This window comes from Macaca thibetana, chromosome 3, assembly GCF_024542745.1.
Source record: "Macaca thibetana thibetana isolate TM-01 chromosome 3, ASM2454274v1, whole genome shotgun sequence".
Taxonomy (NCBI): Eukaryota; Metazoa; Chordata; class Mammalia; order Primates; family Cercopithecidae; genus Macaca; species Macaca thibetana.
Window position 1 is genome coordinate 181,150,997 of NC_065580.1, and position 15,681 is coordinate 181,166,677.

Genomic DNA, 15,681 nt, shown 5'->3' on the forward strand with positions numbered 1-15,681 from the left:
AAGGATGTTCTAAGACACAGATTGTTTGAAAAACCTGCAACTTCCATGGCAATGCACCCCTTATTCTCTGTTACCTTGTACAATTCTGAACCCCAACTTGGAGAAGCATGTATTCATTCATAAGAAGAGGGATCAGACAATATAAACAGAGGTTTGATGTTGTTAAGAATTTTTTTTTTAAGAAAGAGAAGATAATTTTTGCAAATTCAAAACAAAATAGAATTGTAACCAGAATCACTTTCAGTGACGGCAGACACCAATGGGGTAAAAAAAAAAAAAAAAAAAAAAAAAAAAAAGGTAAAAGCCATCGGACAGAATGTAGCCACATTTTTGCATAGCGGTTTAAATTATGCCAGCAGAATAATTAATGGAAGGACCTAATATGGAAAGGGGGGGTGACAGGAAAGGGGGAAGGCTATGTTAAACAAAGTTCATTACTGCATGATGTAAATGAGTTTCTCACCAGTGATGTCACTGATTGGCTGAGCTGCAGAGCTGGCTTCGAGCATGGCCGGATTGGCTGCTAGCTCTTCTGGTGCCTGCCTGCTCGGGCAGCGGTTGAACCAGATACTTTCTGTCTCTCTTGTTGTCGTTTGAAGCAAATCTTGTTCAGCCCAGCTGTGTCTCCATAGTAGTGGCACCCTAAGAGAGAGTCTCCCTCCTGCTTCCCACAGCTCGTCTGTGAGGCGGTCGCTGCTGTGAAATACCAGCCCTTGGCACCAAGCCCAGACAGCGTTCTCAGATCCATCTATAACACACATACAAAAAGAAAAATAGGAAAAAAAAAGCAGTTCTTTCATCTGAATTGCATCCTAAGGAGGATTAAGAAGGCTTCTATTGCTACTGATTTGTGTTGCTTCAATTTGATGGTTAAAATAGTTTTTGAAATACAGTATCTTCTCATCTGCAGTAGAACACCATTGGTTAAAATTGGTTAAAAAGACGGGGGGAACCCCCCTCTCCCATGTTTACCTTGATTACAGAAAAATAATTCTTCATTTTCTTCCTAAGCACCGTAACTGATGTTTTTGGTCCCCTACCAGAATTTTAAACTCTCACCGGATTTCTAATTACAGCCGAGTCATTATTTTTCAGGTTAAGACAAGGGATCTTAATTAGCATTCTTTTTTAGCTATGCGAAATGAGACAGGGCATGAAACAGAAACGATCTATGGAGAGGCAGAGAGAGAGAAAGAAAAAAATCTGTGCAGCTTTTACAGTTGAGCTGACACCCCCTCCTTCCCCGCTCTCCCTCCACCCGCCTTGCAAAAAAGAATGCAGTCATATGAACTTTACCAGACAATGGAGTACCTACAGGCTCTCCCCTAGACAAGTCCTTTATAACCAGCCAGTGCTATGTGCTGCAGACAGTGGCCAATCGGCAGGCTCCTTTCTGCAGCCGGGACACAATAGGTGCATTGGCCACACTGTCTTCCTAGACCCTGACAGCAGTTCAGGTTCATTTATTGTACACTGGAAGGCACATATGTCTTTAATATTCACTGCGAAATTATCAGTGCGACTGCCTTTATTTCACCATAATTACATCAACCTAATTACCGCGCCCAAGCTGCAATAGCACTGTTTGCACAGAGTGGTGCATAGCCATGCATGCCGTAAAAATATGCATGGAAATGCTTGCTTATTTCAATAATAAAATCCGCCAATTTTCTTCCCACAGCTTCCTCCAGAATACTTCAGTGGAATATAGCCATCGCTTTTCCCCTTCAAAAGAAAAAAAGCATGTGTGTGTGTATAATATATATGTATACACACACGTACATACATATACAAATAATACATATTATTTAAACATTTCTTCGTCATTTATTGGAGTGAAGTATGGGAGTAGAATCTAGTCACTACATACAAGGTCATTAAAGACCTAAGGCATTTCCCCCCTATTACCAGGCATCAGAGTGAAGGAGTAAGTGAATCTGCACGAATCATTATAGCCATGACTACAAGCTCAAGCCGATTTATTTAGAGTCTAACTGTCATGCACATCTGCATATGCCTAATTTATGTATTTTCATATTACATAATTATGTCATGCCTTGAAACATTGACTCAAAATGCTTGAAAAATTAAATCTTAGCTTTTTGTGTATTAGTTCAGCAGAGTTAGGCACGGTCTGTGGTAGAAACTGTCTGCTTTTTTATTTTATTTTATGCATGTTGCATTTACATATTCATGAACACAAAAGCTCTTATGACCGCTGACTCTGCAGCAGGGGATGAAAAGGCACAATCCCGCATACAGACGTATTAATTTCTAGGGGAAGAATGGCAGCCTATGATGACCAGAAAGAGAAGATGTTTGGAGGTTTCATTTGGGGGTTACCTCATTATATAATAAATGATGTCGCTAACCCGCCAACGAATGTTGAAGGATAATAAACTTGGAAAGTAAAGCCAATTTGTATTATTCGTGGCCATTCATCCACACTGTAAAAAATAAAAATAAAAAATAAGCATTTTGAAATGCAGGCTTCTGACTCAGGTCTTTGCAGGTAACATAAAGGGGGTGTGCTCAGAAGCTGCTCATGATTTCATAATTTACATGTTTCTTGCTCCAAATCAGAATGATAAGCTTTAAGCTTTGATTATTTTCTAAGTCAGAATTTTACCAGCGTTTACCTATATCTATTGGTGTATTTTGATTTCTAGCTCATGATTCTGTAATAAGGATCGGAATTCATCATGAACGTAGGCACTTTAGGAGAAACAGTAACCTATTTATACTCATAGGGCTGTATGTATATAATATATACTCATTCCACAGAGAAAGAATCCCAACCATTTTTTATACATTTATATTTTGTAGTCCTGGTTTTAAATATATGTAAAATTTGTATCATAAAATGTATTCAAGTTGCTTTTGAATTTTATTAGCATTTTAAAAGAAAAGCACAGCTCTTCTATCTATACTTTCCAAAAATCAAGTTTTAATAGGAGGGATGGGGAAGGCAAATTCCTAACTAAACCAAAAGATCATAAGGCTCAATCATAAACACACAAATAATATAAGAAATACAACATTTTTATTCCTGAACTGCTACACACATTGAAATCAAAATACCTGAGATCAAATATGTAAATTAGTTACTTGATAGATAATGTGAAATCCTTTTTTCTCTAAGGGAATGCAGGAAATTTCAGAAAAAAGCAAAACTTATGCAACTACTTGCCTTGCCTTTTTGGTGATTTTCCTATTAAAGGCAAATTTGTCTAAATATTTGAATTAATCATACAAATTTACTAGTAATCAAATTAAATTATGTGGACCTCATTCCTCTCTCCCCCCTCCCTTTCACACACACATATATACACACATATGTGCACACACATATGCATATATGTCATACATGTAAATACACATATGTATAAAATTGTGGCTGTCCTTTTTATTTCATAAGAATGTGCAACTTTTCCACCCACTCATCTCAAGTCTTCGATCTGACATTGAACAAGAAAAAGCTTAGGAAAATCAAAGAGGTCATACTTAACTGTGAGTTGACCATTTTGCTAAGTAAAAATCAAAACAGAGTTCAAACTATCATAATATCACATAGATTTAGATCCCACTAACACATAGGTTGTGTTTGGAAACTACTGTTAATCAAAGAATTTTACGGAATATATTAATTTCATAAACAAGATTAGTGGATGATTCATATCTGACTTGCTTAACAAAATAGCATTTGTAAACAAACACTAAAAGTATGGGAGGCCTTTCTTAAGTACTACAATTCATTAAACCAGACAAGCTAGGCTTCCTACTTAGAAACAGTCTGCCATTGAGTTGCTAGACATACTTGAAAAAAAAAAATGGATTTCTTATGGTATTCTACTATCCAGTTTTTACTAGCCCTCCAAGACTCCAAACATAAATTGCAATGATGAGATTTTAATATACTACTCAAATTTGAAATAATTTTTCAATAAAATTGCATTTGGAATCACTTTACTAGATAAGTTAAACAAAAAGTAGACCTTAGAAATTTAAACCATCAATTTTATACAGGACTTCCAAAGAAAATTAGTAACTAGTTAGCGTATTTTCACCCTATCATGCTGCCATCCTTTATTAAAACACGATTCTGATCCGCTGCTGCCAGGATATTTTTAATTGGTTGAGTTTTACTATAGATAAGGAATTTATGACCTCCTCCCATAAGATCAAAGACATGCATTTATAAAATAACTGTATGGAGAATATGAGCATCATCTGTGTTCCCAGGATGAAGGAAAGCAAACTTCTTTACAAAGATCAAAAGCCCAACCTGAGACGTACAATCATGATGATCTCACCAAAAGAGTGAAGTCTGCACAAATTGGCTGTAAGAATGTGAAATAGCAGCCAATCGCATTAACTTTATGAATAATACAATGCATTCTATAAGAAGAGTGAACTTGAAAAGAGACATAAAAATAATAAAAAGCAACTTGTCTGTCTACTCATTGACTTATTCTTAGAAAAAAAAAAAAAGAAAACTTAGTTTTAGTAAGTATGGAAAACATTCATCAACATGAAGAGACCACTGTTTATCCCCCGTCTACAAAATGACAAGCATTCAGATGACAGAACAAGATGCAGCTCATCATCATAATGGCCCTAAATATCTGACTGCTTTTTGTGCACAAACTTATAGATTAAAAATTCAGTGTTTATGCTTTGGATTTCAAATACACAACCCTTGAAGTCTTTAATAATCTTTATAGGATGTGAAAAGCATAAGAATTTTAAAAGTGCCATTGATGCTTCAATTAGTCTACATTCTAATACCAAAAAACACTTCTCAGTGCATAGTTACGGTTGATCTTGTTTATACTGACCTCCAAAAGGCGAGCAGTATATCCCTGTGGGAAAACATGGCACCTCAATTTTTAAAACTGGCTTCTCTTGCGAAGTTCCCAAACTGTTTTAATGGGATTATTTATTTATTTATTTATTTATTTATTTATTTGAGACGGAGTCTCCCTCTGGCGCCCAGGCTGGAGTGCAGTGGCCGGATCTCAGCTCACTGAAAGCTCCGCCTCCCGAGTTTACGCCATTCTCCTGCCTCAGCCTCCCGAGTAGCTGGGACTACAGGCGCCCGCCACCTCGCCCGGCTAGTTTTTTGTATTTTTTAGTAGAGACGGGGTTTCACCGGGTTAGCCAGGATGGTCTCGATCTCCTGACCTCGTGATCCGCCCGTCTCGGCCTCCCAAAGTGCAAGGATTACAGGCTTGAGCCAAAGATACAATTACTTCATAAAGATAACATAATAAATCATGACATCTAAATACCCAAAAGAAAAGAAAATCTTCAAGCAGATTAATCAGCTAACAAGAAATATTTTATTAGAAAAAAACAACCACAGGTTTCAGCAACTTTTAACTTGAATCTGATGGTCTATAATTACTATGATTTCCTTTCCTATATACAAGAAACAGCAGAGAACTTTAGAAAGAAAAAAAAACCTTTCATCTGAGAAGTTGCCACCAAGTATCTAGGACTGTCTCTTTGTCTCTAAGTAATGATTTTCATGCAAATAAAAATTGTTTTTAATATCCAGATGAATTAGAAAGAAATACTCTCTCTGTGACCAGGCACGGTGGCTCATGCCTGTAATCCCAGCACTTTGGGAGGCTAAGGCAGGTGGATCACGTGAGGTCAGGACTTCGAGACCAACCTGACCAACACCCTGTCTCTACTAAAAATACAAAAAATTAGCCAGGCATAGTGGCACACACCTGTAATCCCAGCTACTAGGGAGGCTGAGGCATGAGAATCTCTTACACCTGGGAGACAGAGGTTGCAGTGAGCCAAGATCACAGCACTATACTCCAGCCTGGGCAACAGAGTAAAACAAGGAAGGAAGGAGGGAAGGGAATGGAAGAGAAGGGGGGGGGAGGGGAGGGGAGGGGGGGGGGGGGGGGAAAGAAAGAAAGAAAGAAAGGAAAGAAAAAGAAGGAAAGAAAGAAAGAAAGAAAGAAGAAAGAGAAAGAAAGAAAGAAAGAGAGAAAGAAAGAGAAAGAAAAGAGAAAGAAAGAAAGAGAAAGAGAAAGAGAAAGAAAGAAAGAGAAAGAAAAGAAAAGAAAGAGAAAGAAAGAAAGAAAGAAAAGAAAGAAAGAAAGAAAGAAAGAAAGAAAGAAAGAAAGAAAGAAAGAAAGAAAGAAAGAAAGAAAGAGAGAGAGGGAGGGAGGGAGGCAGGGAGGGAGGAAGGAGGGGGAAGGAGGGAAGGAGGGAAGGAAGGAAGGAAGAAAGGAAGAAAAAGAAGGAGATGCTCTACTCAAGCTCAAGCCATAGACTAAGTCCAGAATTATATTAAGCAGTAGCTATTAAATTAATGATTAACAAGAAAGTTGTTAGTTTGTATCTCACAATCTGCATGCAGTGCAGTTAAAAAAAAAAAAATGTTCACTCTACACCACAGATGTGCAAAGGAAACATGGCTTCTTCATTTTCTAAAAGTGAGCTAATTTCCATTATATGCTCTACCCCACTGGGTACTTAGGGATTAGGAGAAGAAATTAAATTTGCCAATTAATTTATCTCATTGCTTTTTGGTTTCAACAGCCTCTTTTGAGTTATTTCCTCTTAAGTGACAGATAGATGGTCCTCCAAAATTTTCCACATCCTGATCCCTCGAAACTACACATGTTACATTATGTAGCAAAGGAAAATTAAGGGTCCTGATGGAATTAAGGTTGCTAATCAGTTGACATTAAAATAAAGAGATTTTCCTAGATTATCTAAATGGATGAACTATGATAAAAGTATTGCTTTGGTGGGAAACTGGTGAAAGTACTAAATTCAGGTAGACCAGAAAGTCAGAGATGATACCATGAAATGTAGGATAATCTCTAAAATAATAATGTAACAATTTATTACTATGAGGCTAATAACAAGATAAATAAAATTTAAAAATTGATTAAAGAAAAGCAAAAGAAGAAATAATAGGTGGAACAACTAAAAGACAATCACAAGAGTGTTGATTTAAAGCCATTTTTATCAGTAATCACATTAAATATATTCATAAATATTCAACTCAAAGGTTTTTAGACTGAGTATAAAATCATATTAACTGTGTGCTGTTCATAAGAGACAAACTTTAAATATAAGTATAGAGACCGATTGAAAGTAAAAAAAATGAAGAGAAAAATCCCCAAACACTACATTTAGAAAAAAGAAACAGATTACAATGATATGAGACAAAGAATTGAAGGAAAAAAAATGATAGAAAACAAACAGGGCATTTTGTAACAACAAATACGTCAATTAAATAGGAAGATATAACAGTTTACATTTATATTAATCTAATATCATAATTTTATAATATTTTAGAAAAAGCTGGACATCTCCTAGAAGGATTATTTTAAGAACAAAATTAACCAATATGACCTTATCACCTTTTTATAATTACATGCAGAATATTGTTTTCACAAATACTTAATTGAAAAAGATGTTGGACCATAATGCAAACACCAGCAAATTTCAAAGGATTGTAATTATACCATGTATTTTATCGGACCAAAGTAGAATTAAAAAGATAAACAGTTACAAAGATAATTCAAAAGTAAAACTATAAAGATAATTTGAAAATAACAGTTATAAAGATAACTCAAAAATGTCTACATAATTGAAAGTTATGTAACATATTGTAACTAACCCATGTGTCAAAGAAGAAAACAAAATGAAAATTAGAAAATGTTTTTAGCTGCATAGTAATAAAATAAAACCTGCCAAATTTGTGAAATGCATGTAACTGTAACAGTGATTTAAAAAATATTTATAGCATTAAATGTATATATTTTTGAAACACTAAAATTTAAGCTTTTATTCTAAGAAGCTAGAAAAATAAAAACAAGTTAATCCCCATGAAAGTAAAAGAAAAAATGAATATTAACTGCAGAAATCAATGAAAAAAAAAGCAGTCATAAAATAGAGTAACGCAATAAAGAAAAACAGTGGTCCTTTGAGAATAATTTAAAATAATAAATTTCTAACCAACATATGTCATGAAAACAGAGCAAGATAATACCAACATCAGTAATGAAAAAAGAGAACATGGCTACAGACACTAAAGGCATTGAAAAGGTGCATAGAGGATATTAGAAATAGCATTGCACCAGTAACTAGAAAACCTACATGAAATGGATTAATTCCGTAAAAAATACAACTTACGAAAATTGGCACACCAGAAAACAAAAAACATGAATAATCACTATTCAACCTGAATTAAGCACCTCCCTAGAAAGAAAACTCCACGACCAAATGGCTTTACTGGTAAAATTTTTCAAAAATTTAAGATAGTCACAATACCAATCTCATACCAAATCATTCAGAAACCAGAGAATGATGGAACAATTGCAAACATTTTGTGAGTCTGGCTTAACATTGATAACAAAGCCTGATAAAAATTTTACACACAAAAAATGAAAACTACAGAACAATATTTTCATAAATATCTAAGCAGAATTCCTGAACAAAAATTCGTGCATGGAATTCATGTATATATAAAAGAGTAAAACATTCTGACCAAGTAGAGTTTATTCTAGGACTGAAATGTTTTCATTTTTTTTAAATCATCGGTATAATTCATCGCATTAAATAATGAAGAAGCAAAACCATGCAACCTTCCTAATAGATGCAGAAAATGTATTTGATTAACTTTAACATCTGTTCAAGATAAAAACTCTTACCAACCCAGTAAAATAAAGATACTTTCTTAGCTTATAAAAGATAGACAGATAAATAGATAGACAGATAGATTCTTAAAAGTAAAATATTGAATATTTTTCCCCTTAGTTCAGAAACAAGACAATAATCTCCACTACTGTCACTTATGCTCAGCATTGTGCAGTTCTTAACATGTAGGAAAAGTCAAGAAAAATGATATAAATACATCAAAGTTTCATGTAAAATTGTCAATATTTGGAGATGACTTGATATCGCATAATGGAAATCCAAAACATACAAATCAATTATTAGAATTAATAAGTAAATGTATCAGAATATAAAGTCTAACTACAAAAATCAATTGTAGTTTTGTATACCAAAACCAATTAAAATATTAAAATTTTAAAATTCCCTTTTAGCAATACCATAAAAATATTAGGCAATAAATCAACAAAAAGTGCAAGACAGATTACTGTAAAATATTACTGAAAGAAATTTTAAAGAACCTAATAAATCAAGATATGTGTCATGTTTGCAGATTCTAATTTTTTCATATTAGAATCACATCAGTTCTGTCCAATTGATCAATAAATTCTATCAAATCAAAATCAAAACCACCATACGTTTCGGTGAAAATTAATAGTTGATTCCAAAATTTATACATAAAAGCAAAAGGCTTAGAAGAGCCAAGATAATATCAAGACTTCTATATCAGATATCAAGAATTGCTATGAAATTAAACTAATTAAGACTGTATTGTATTTGTGCAAGGGCAGACAAAAAAACAGCACAAAACAGAATAGCGTTCTAAAGCAGATCCACTCATAAACAATTATCTGATAATATACTATAAATATTATTTTTTCTCTTTTTTCAGAAGTTTTCCAGTGATTGTGTTAAACAATTAGATATATATGGTTTTTAACACCCTGTATAAAAATTAATTTATAGTGACTTATAGACCCAAAATTGAAAGAAAAAATAAGAAAGCTTCTATTTAAAAAACCTAGGACAGTTTTTTTTATAAGCTTGGGGTAGACATATGTTTAAGAAACAGCAAAAAGTGACTAGCCATATGGTTAATAAAAGAATAATAAATTACACTGTATAAAATTAGAAAGTTATATTAATCAAAAGTCACCATTTAATAGAGTAAAAAGGCAAGTGCAAAAGATTGATTGCATTAATGTCCCCAGTTTTTCATGCTTTTTCATGCAACTTTCAATGCCTCTTATTAAAGAGGTAGAGATTTTACTCCAACCCTTAATTTTGTATCAACTTTCTGATTTGCTTTGGCCAATGGGATGTTAACAGATGTGACAGACAGCTAAAGAAAGCTGAAAGAGCTGACCATTTCTGCTTCTGCTCTTGTTCATCTGCCATGGTTATAAGAAAATACTCAAACTGGATTTCTGGAAAATGAAGTACGTGGAGTACAGCTCAATTACTTCAGTTTCACCAGATACGGCCATGCTAGATCAGTCAACAGGCAGCCAACCCAGACATGTCAATGAGTCCAGCTAGTAACGGTAGAGCAGCTTGTTTTCCCACCGATGACCGCAAATGCACAAGAAAGCATGAAACCATCTGAAACTTAGAGAATCTCAAGTTAAATAAGTGCTATTGCTCTATGACCCTGGATATTTTTTATTGTCTGTTTTTGACAATATTATGAACTTATATAGCAAGAAATATATTGCAAGAAGGTTCAGTCCATGCAATATATACAAAGGGGTCACATCCAAAATATATAAAGAATTCCTAAAAATAAATAAAGAAAAAAAATGTAGGCAACCCAATTAAAAATGGGAAATAGAAATAAGCAATTCACCAAGGATATAAAAAATTTAAGCTACAATTAGATGCGACTACATAGCTTACAAAATTGCAAAAATTCAGAAGATTAACATTACTGAGAGCAGCAGTGGCCCATATGAAGCCTCTGCTGCAAAGACGCTGGCTGCAGCAGGGAGAGGCACGGCTGGGGCTGCGTGCTCGAGCAGAGCTGGTGGGAGCTGGGAACAGGTGGGAGTTTCTCCCCCTTCTAAGTTGGTGGGGTGGGAGCCCGCCCACCTGGGCATGGCTGCAGCCACCTAACCACGGCTTCAGACCTAGGGCCCAGGAAGCCCCCGTGCCCCTGCAGGCTTGGAAGTGCCTGCTCCCACTGCCTGGCATCTCCCCACTCCTGGCACCCACTCTGATATCAAGCAAAGTTGTGGCCAAGCCTGGGCACTGTCATGACCCAGCCAGGCATGCACATGCTTAGGGTGGCATTGACATGCCAGCCCCCAGCCACCTAGGCCCTCTCTGGACTTTGGGCACCGAAGAGCATGGGAAGGAGGGCGAAGTGGGGCTTTGGGCAACTTGGCAAGGGCACAAACAGCCTGGGCATCATAAATGGCAGCAGGAAGCAGTTGCCTGTGGAAAGGAGACAGCCACTTGGGATCTCCTGAGAGCTGTACTATTGCTCAAATAAAGCACATCTTTGCCTTGTTCACCCTCCAGTTGTCTGTGTACCTCGTTCTTCCTGGATGCAGGACAAGAACTCAGGATCCATCAAATGGCAGGACAGAAAGAGTTGTAACACAAGAAGGGCTGAAACATGCCCCTCACTTGCCATGTTACAGGTAATGAGGAGGAGAGGAGAGAGAAGAGCTGTGGCCTTTCAGGGAGCCCAGACTTAGGAGCTCCCTGAGCCAGGGCTACAACCCCCTATTTCGGGCTTTGTGGTTCCTGGTGTCTCCAAGCTTCCAGGTGCCACCATGTTCCCCGGTGCCTGCAGTGGAAGCCTCTCATGGTACACGTGGTCCAGCTGCAGCAGGGAGCCAGAGCCCATGCCAGCGCCTGAAGCTGCCCACCCCACAGCAAGCTCACATGCCTAGCTGTGTGCAGTGGCTGGACTCTGCATTCACTCACTCATGTATTACTCACTTCTCTGTGCCTGGCTTGCCCTTGGCAGACATGGAATCTCGGCCAGTAGCAAAAGCCAAGCACAGCCTACTAGGCTGAGTGGGTGGAATGAGCCCAGTGGGCTCAAGCAAAATGTGGGCAAAGGTGCCACTGGCCACAGAGGTGTCCGGCTGGCAAAGCAACAACCCAGGAAGCCCATGACAATATCAAGTGTTTTCAATAAAGTGAATCAATCAAGCCTCTTGTACTTTGCTAATTTGGCTATGAATTAGTACACCCACTCTTTGCCAAGATCAAAAAAAATCTGTATATACACCAAATGATCCAATAATTCTACCTCAAGGTATACAGCCAAGCAAAACAGAACTGTATTTCTACCAAAAGACATGTATAGGAATATTTGGGAAATAGTCCAAAAGTGCATCAATGATAGAATGGACAAAATAATTGTGCACATAATAAAAATGGGTGAACTATTTCCACGTTAAACAATACAAACAAAATGTTGAGCCGAAGGAGTCAGTCACAAAAATATATATACCATATGATTCCATTTATATGACACTTAAGAACAAGCATAACTCATGTATAGTGATAGAGGTCAGAATAGTGTCTGCCTTTGTTGGGGAGAAGAATATTAACTAAAAAGGAGCACAAGAGAATCTTCTGGGTTCAGGAAACCCAGATTTTATATCTGAATCTGGGTGGCAGTTACACAAGTGTGTGCATGTGTGAGTTTTTATCAAGATGTACATTTAAGATTTTGACAGTCTACTGTATATATGTTACAATCTAATATAAACTTTAAAAAAATCTAGTGGAAGATGTTTCATCAAAATGAAAGAAAAAAATGCAAAAGAGGGAGACATGAGATGCCAGTGTCATGGAACTCAGTAGCTTTTTCCAAAATGAGTAAAATAATCTCTAATGTTTTAAAGTTGCCATATATTACATGTAATAAAACACAATCCTAACTTACATAATCTTAATATTAGTCCAAAAAACTTGTCAAAAATACATATTAGATGAAGTACCATCTGTAGCAACACTACCATTTATAAGTGTATTTTGACATAAAACTTAATAAATCATGTATAATACTTTTCTCTTTTTATTTAATGTTTTCTGTGAAATAGAATGAGATTTTGAGCACATTGGTTTTTTCACAATATTTACAAGATTATACCATCTCAAGTTCTGTGTAAATGACACTTAGCAATCAAACAATGTCATAAAGGAAATAAGATAGTTATCTATACACAAAAACGTTGACAAAATCCCCTTAAAAAGCAGAGCACAGAACAATAAGTATAATTCTGTGTACAAGTGTGCACGCACACATGCATGAATACTACCTTTATAATCAGAATTTTAAAATATCTGGGAAGATACCAACCAATGTGTTAAGACTTGCTACTCCTTATTAAATGGGTTGGGAAAGGAAATGGGGACCTTTTCTCTTAACTGTATTTTTAATAACAAATATAACTACACAAAATGTTAAAAAGAAATGACACCAAGCATATGCATCATTTAGCAAAATGATGCCAAGTGTACAGATATTCAGGAACATTTGGCTCATGTTTTTCCCACATTCTTCCAGATGGTGAAGATCATGTAGACACTTCCTCAGTTAATATTTAATGAGTGTTTACATTTGTGGCATCTTTCTTCAATATGGAGTTACAGAGATTAAAGAACTTCTCCACATTACATTCATTTCTTTCTTGAAAAATTAACTGTATATTTCTGAGGTGAAAATTCAATTAAAAAATAGCAAAGTAATGCAGTAAGAAAAGCACAGGCTTGGGAGGAAGCACAGGTTTCAATCTTGGCTCTTCTGCTTTGAGATGAAAGTTATTCTTTATAAAACAGAGATCAATCATCAAACCTATTTTAGAATGTTGTCACAATGATGAAATAAAGTCACATGTTAAAATATCCTCCTTGGTGTATAGCCCCCAGAAATGTACTTGATGCATGTCATCTTCCTCAGTCTCTCTGATAATATCCTAATCTAAATAGCACTTAGAATAAAATCATTTTTTGTGTAATCCCAGCTACTCGGGAAGCTGAGACAGGAGAATTGCTTGAACCTGGGAGGCGGAGGTTGCAGTGAGCTGAGATCACACCACTGCACTTCAGCCTGGGTGACAGAGCGAGACTCTGTCTCAAAAAAAAAAAATTTACTTTTTGCTGTTTATGTGATGCAGAATTTTGAAGATCAATATACTCTGGTGGTGGGGAGGTATTTTTTAAAAAACTGAGAAAACTTTAAAATTCTTTTAGCATTAAAAATACATATGAGATAAACTGGTCCCTGCTGTGAATTCTTCTAAGGCAGATATAGTTCAGGAAGCAGATGCAAATCTGGCTCTTGCATTGACAGCCTCCCACCAATCTTATGGAAAGCGTGTGATTCTCAGCTGAATCGACAAGGTAGAGTTTGGCTAAAGGTTATCTTACAACTCTGAATTTTGAGAGCGATGTTAACTCTTCCAGGACTTTTTTTTAAACTGTTTATCTTGGTAAGAGGTTGTTGATATTAGCATCCATCCAAGTGTCTCAATCGAAAGCCACCACTATACAATCATACGTTCTTTTTTCAAACCACCCAACTCTGGTCCGCAGTGGATAAAGCTTGCAGCATTATATATAAAGCAGTTATATATGACAATTATTCAATTCAGTTCTGCTTCGCCTGCTGGGACTTGGGTTCCTACCCTCGGCAGTTAGGAAAGGGGCCGTGGTTGTGGGCAGCGGCGATCCAGGCTACTTGCCTGCTGTGATGAGGAATGGCAGCCCTGAACTTCCCTCTTTGTTGAACCCTTACCTTTCTTCTTCACTGGGATTTGCCTAAAACAGGACTTACTCAAGTTCATTAAAGCCTGTCTCTGTCTAGAAGACCTCTTCTCCAAAGGAGAACACAGCTGCTTTACTCTCCCTGCAATCAGAAAATTGGTGTTTGATCAGCTAAATTAACTTTTCTTTCAGCTACTTCTTTCAGGAGGTATCTCTACATGAAGACTCTCAAAAAGCAAAATCTCTGCATACATAACTGGAGCCTCTCTCAGATGACTTCACGAATCACAACACAGACTTTGCTCCCTTAGGAGCTAGTGGAAACTGTATCTTTTCCTAAACCATGGTTCAAAGAATGGCCCTCAGCCTTGCCAGTGTCTTCTAAGCAAGGACACTTCAATTAATCTCAGTTCTAGTACAGTTGGAAGAAAAATACTACATTTTCAGGTGTATTGATATGCTGTCATCAGATAATGAAAACTATGTAACCAAAGATCTTTCTCTTTTTGCCTGTAATGCCAGAAAATGTGAAGCGAAATTTGTTGCACAAGTGTTATAAACTGTGCTATCTCTGCTTCCATTAGAGGGACTTTTTTTCTCTCCCATAAATGTTTCCTCTTATTCAGTGCTTTAACCTCTAATCTCTCAAGTCTTTTTGTTTTAACAGGTTGGTGGATGTATCATTAGTTTCCCATTGCTGCTCTAACAAATGTTTGCAAATGTATTGGCTTAAAACAAGCCAAATTTATCATCTTACAGTTCTGGAAGTGAGAAGTGCAAAATGAGTTTTTGTGAGCTAAAATCAAAGTGTTGGCAGGGCTGTGTTTCTTCTGGAGGCTCTAAGGAAGAATTTGTTTCCTTGCCTTTTTCACCTTCTAGAGGGCACCCACATGCCCTAGATGGTGGCCCCTTCCTCCAGATTCAAACCCAGGAGTGTTGCATCTCACAAACCATTCTTCTCTAGTTATATCTCCCTCTTATGCTGAAACCTTCCACCTCCCTCTTCTATTTTTAAGGATTTGTGATTACACTGGGTCCACTCAGATAAACTCCAATGTAATCTCAGCATATGCTGATTAGCATCCTTAATTGTATCTGCAATTCTAATTCTCCTTTGCCACATAATGCAACTTATTTCCTGGTTCTGGGGATTAGAACATGGACATCTTTGGGGGGACGTTATTCTATCTACTACAGGGGGCAAATCTTAACCAAAAAAAATTAATACTTGGCAAATGTATAAAATTTGAGTTGAATGATAATCTAGGGTCAATAACAACCAAAATCCCCTTTTGAAAGCAG

At 36.4% G+C, this 15,681-nt stretch overlaps 1 long non-coding RNA gene across 1 annotated transcript in view; it reads right to left on the bottom strand.

Annotated features, from left to right (window-relative positions):
* Positions 1-287: 287 nt before the first annotated feature.
* Positions 288-15,681, bottom strand: part of LOC126950777 (uncharacterized) — a 143,027-nt gene continuing 127,633 nt past the window's right edge. Inside the window, exon 3 of the long non-coding RNA XR_007724293.1 lies at positions 288-748. This is a non-coding gene — a long non-coding RNA (uncharacterized LOC126950777). The remainder of the gene's footprint in view (positions 749-15,681) is intronic.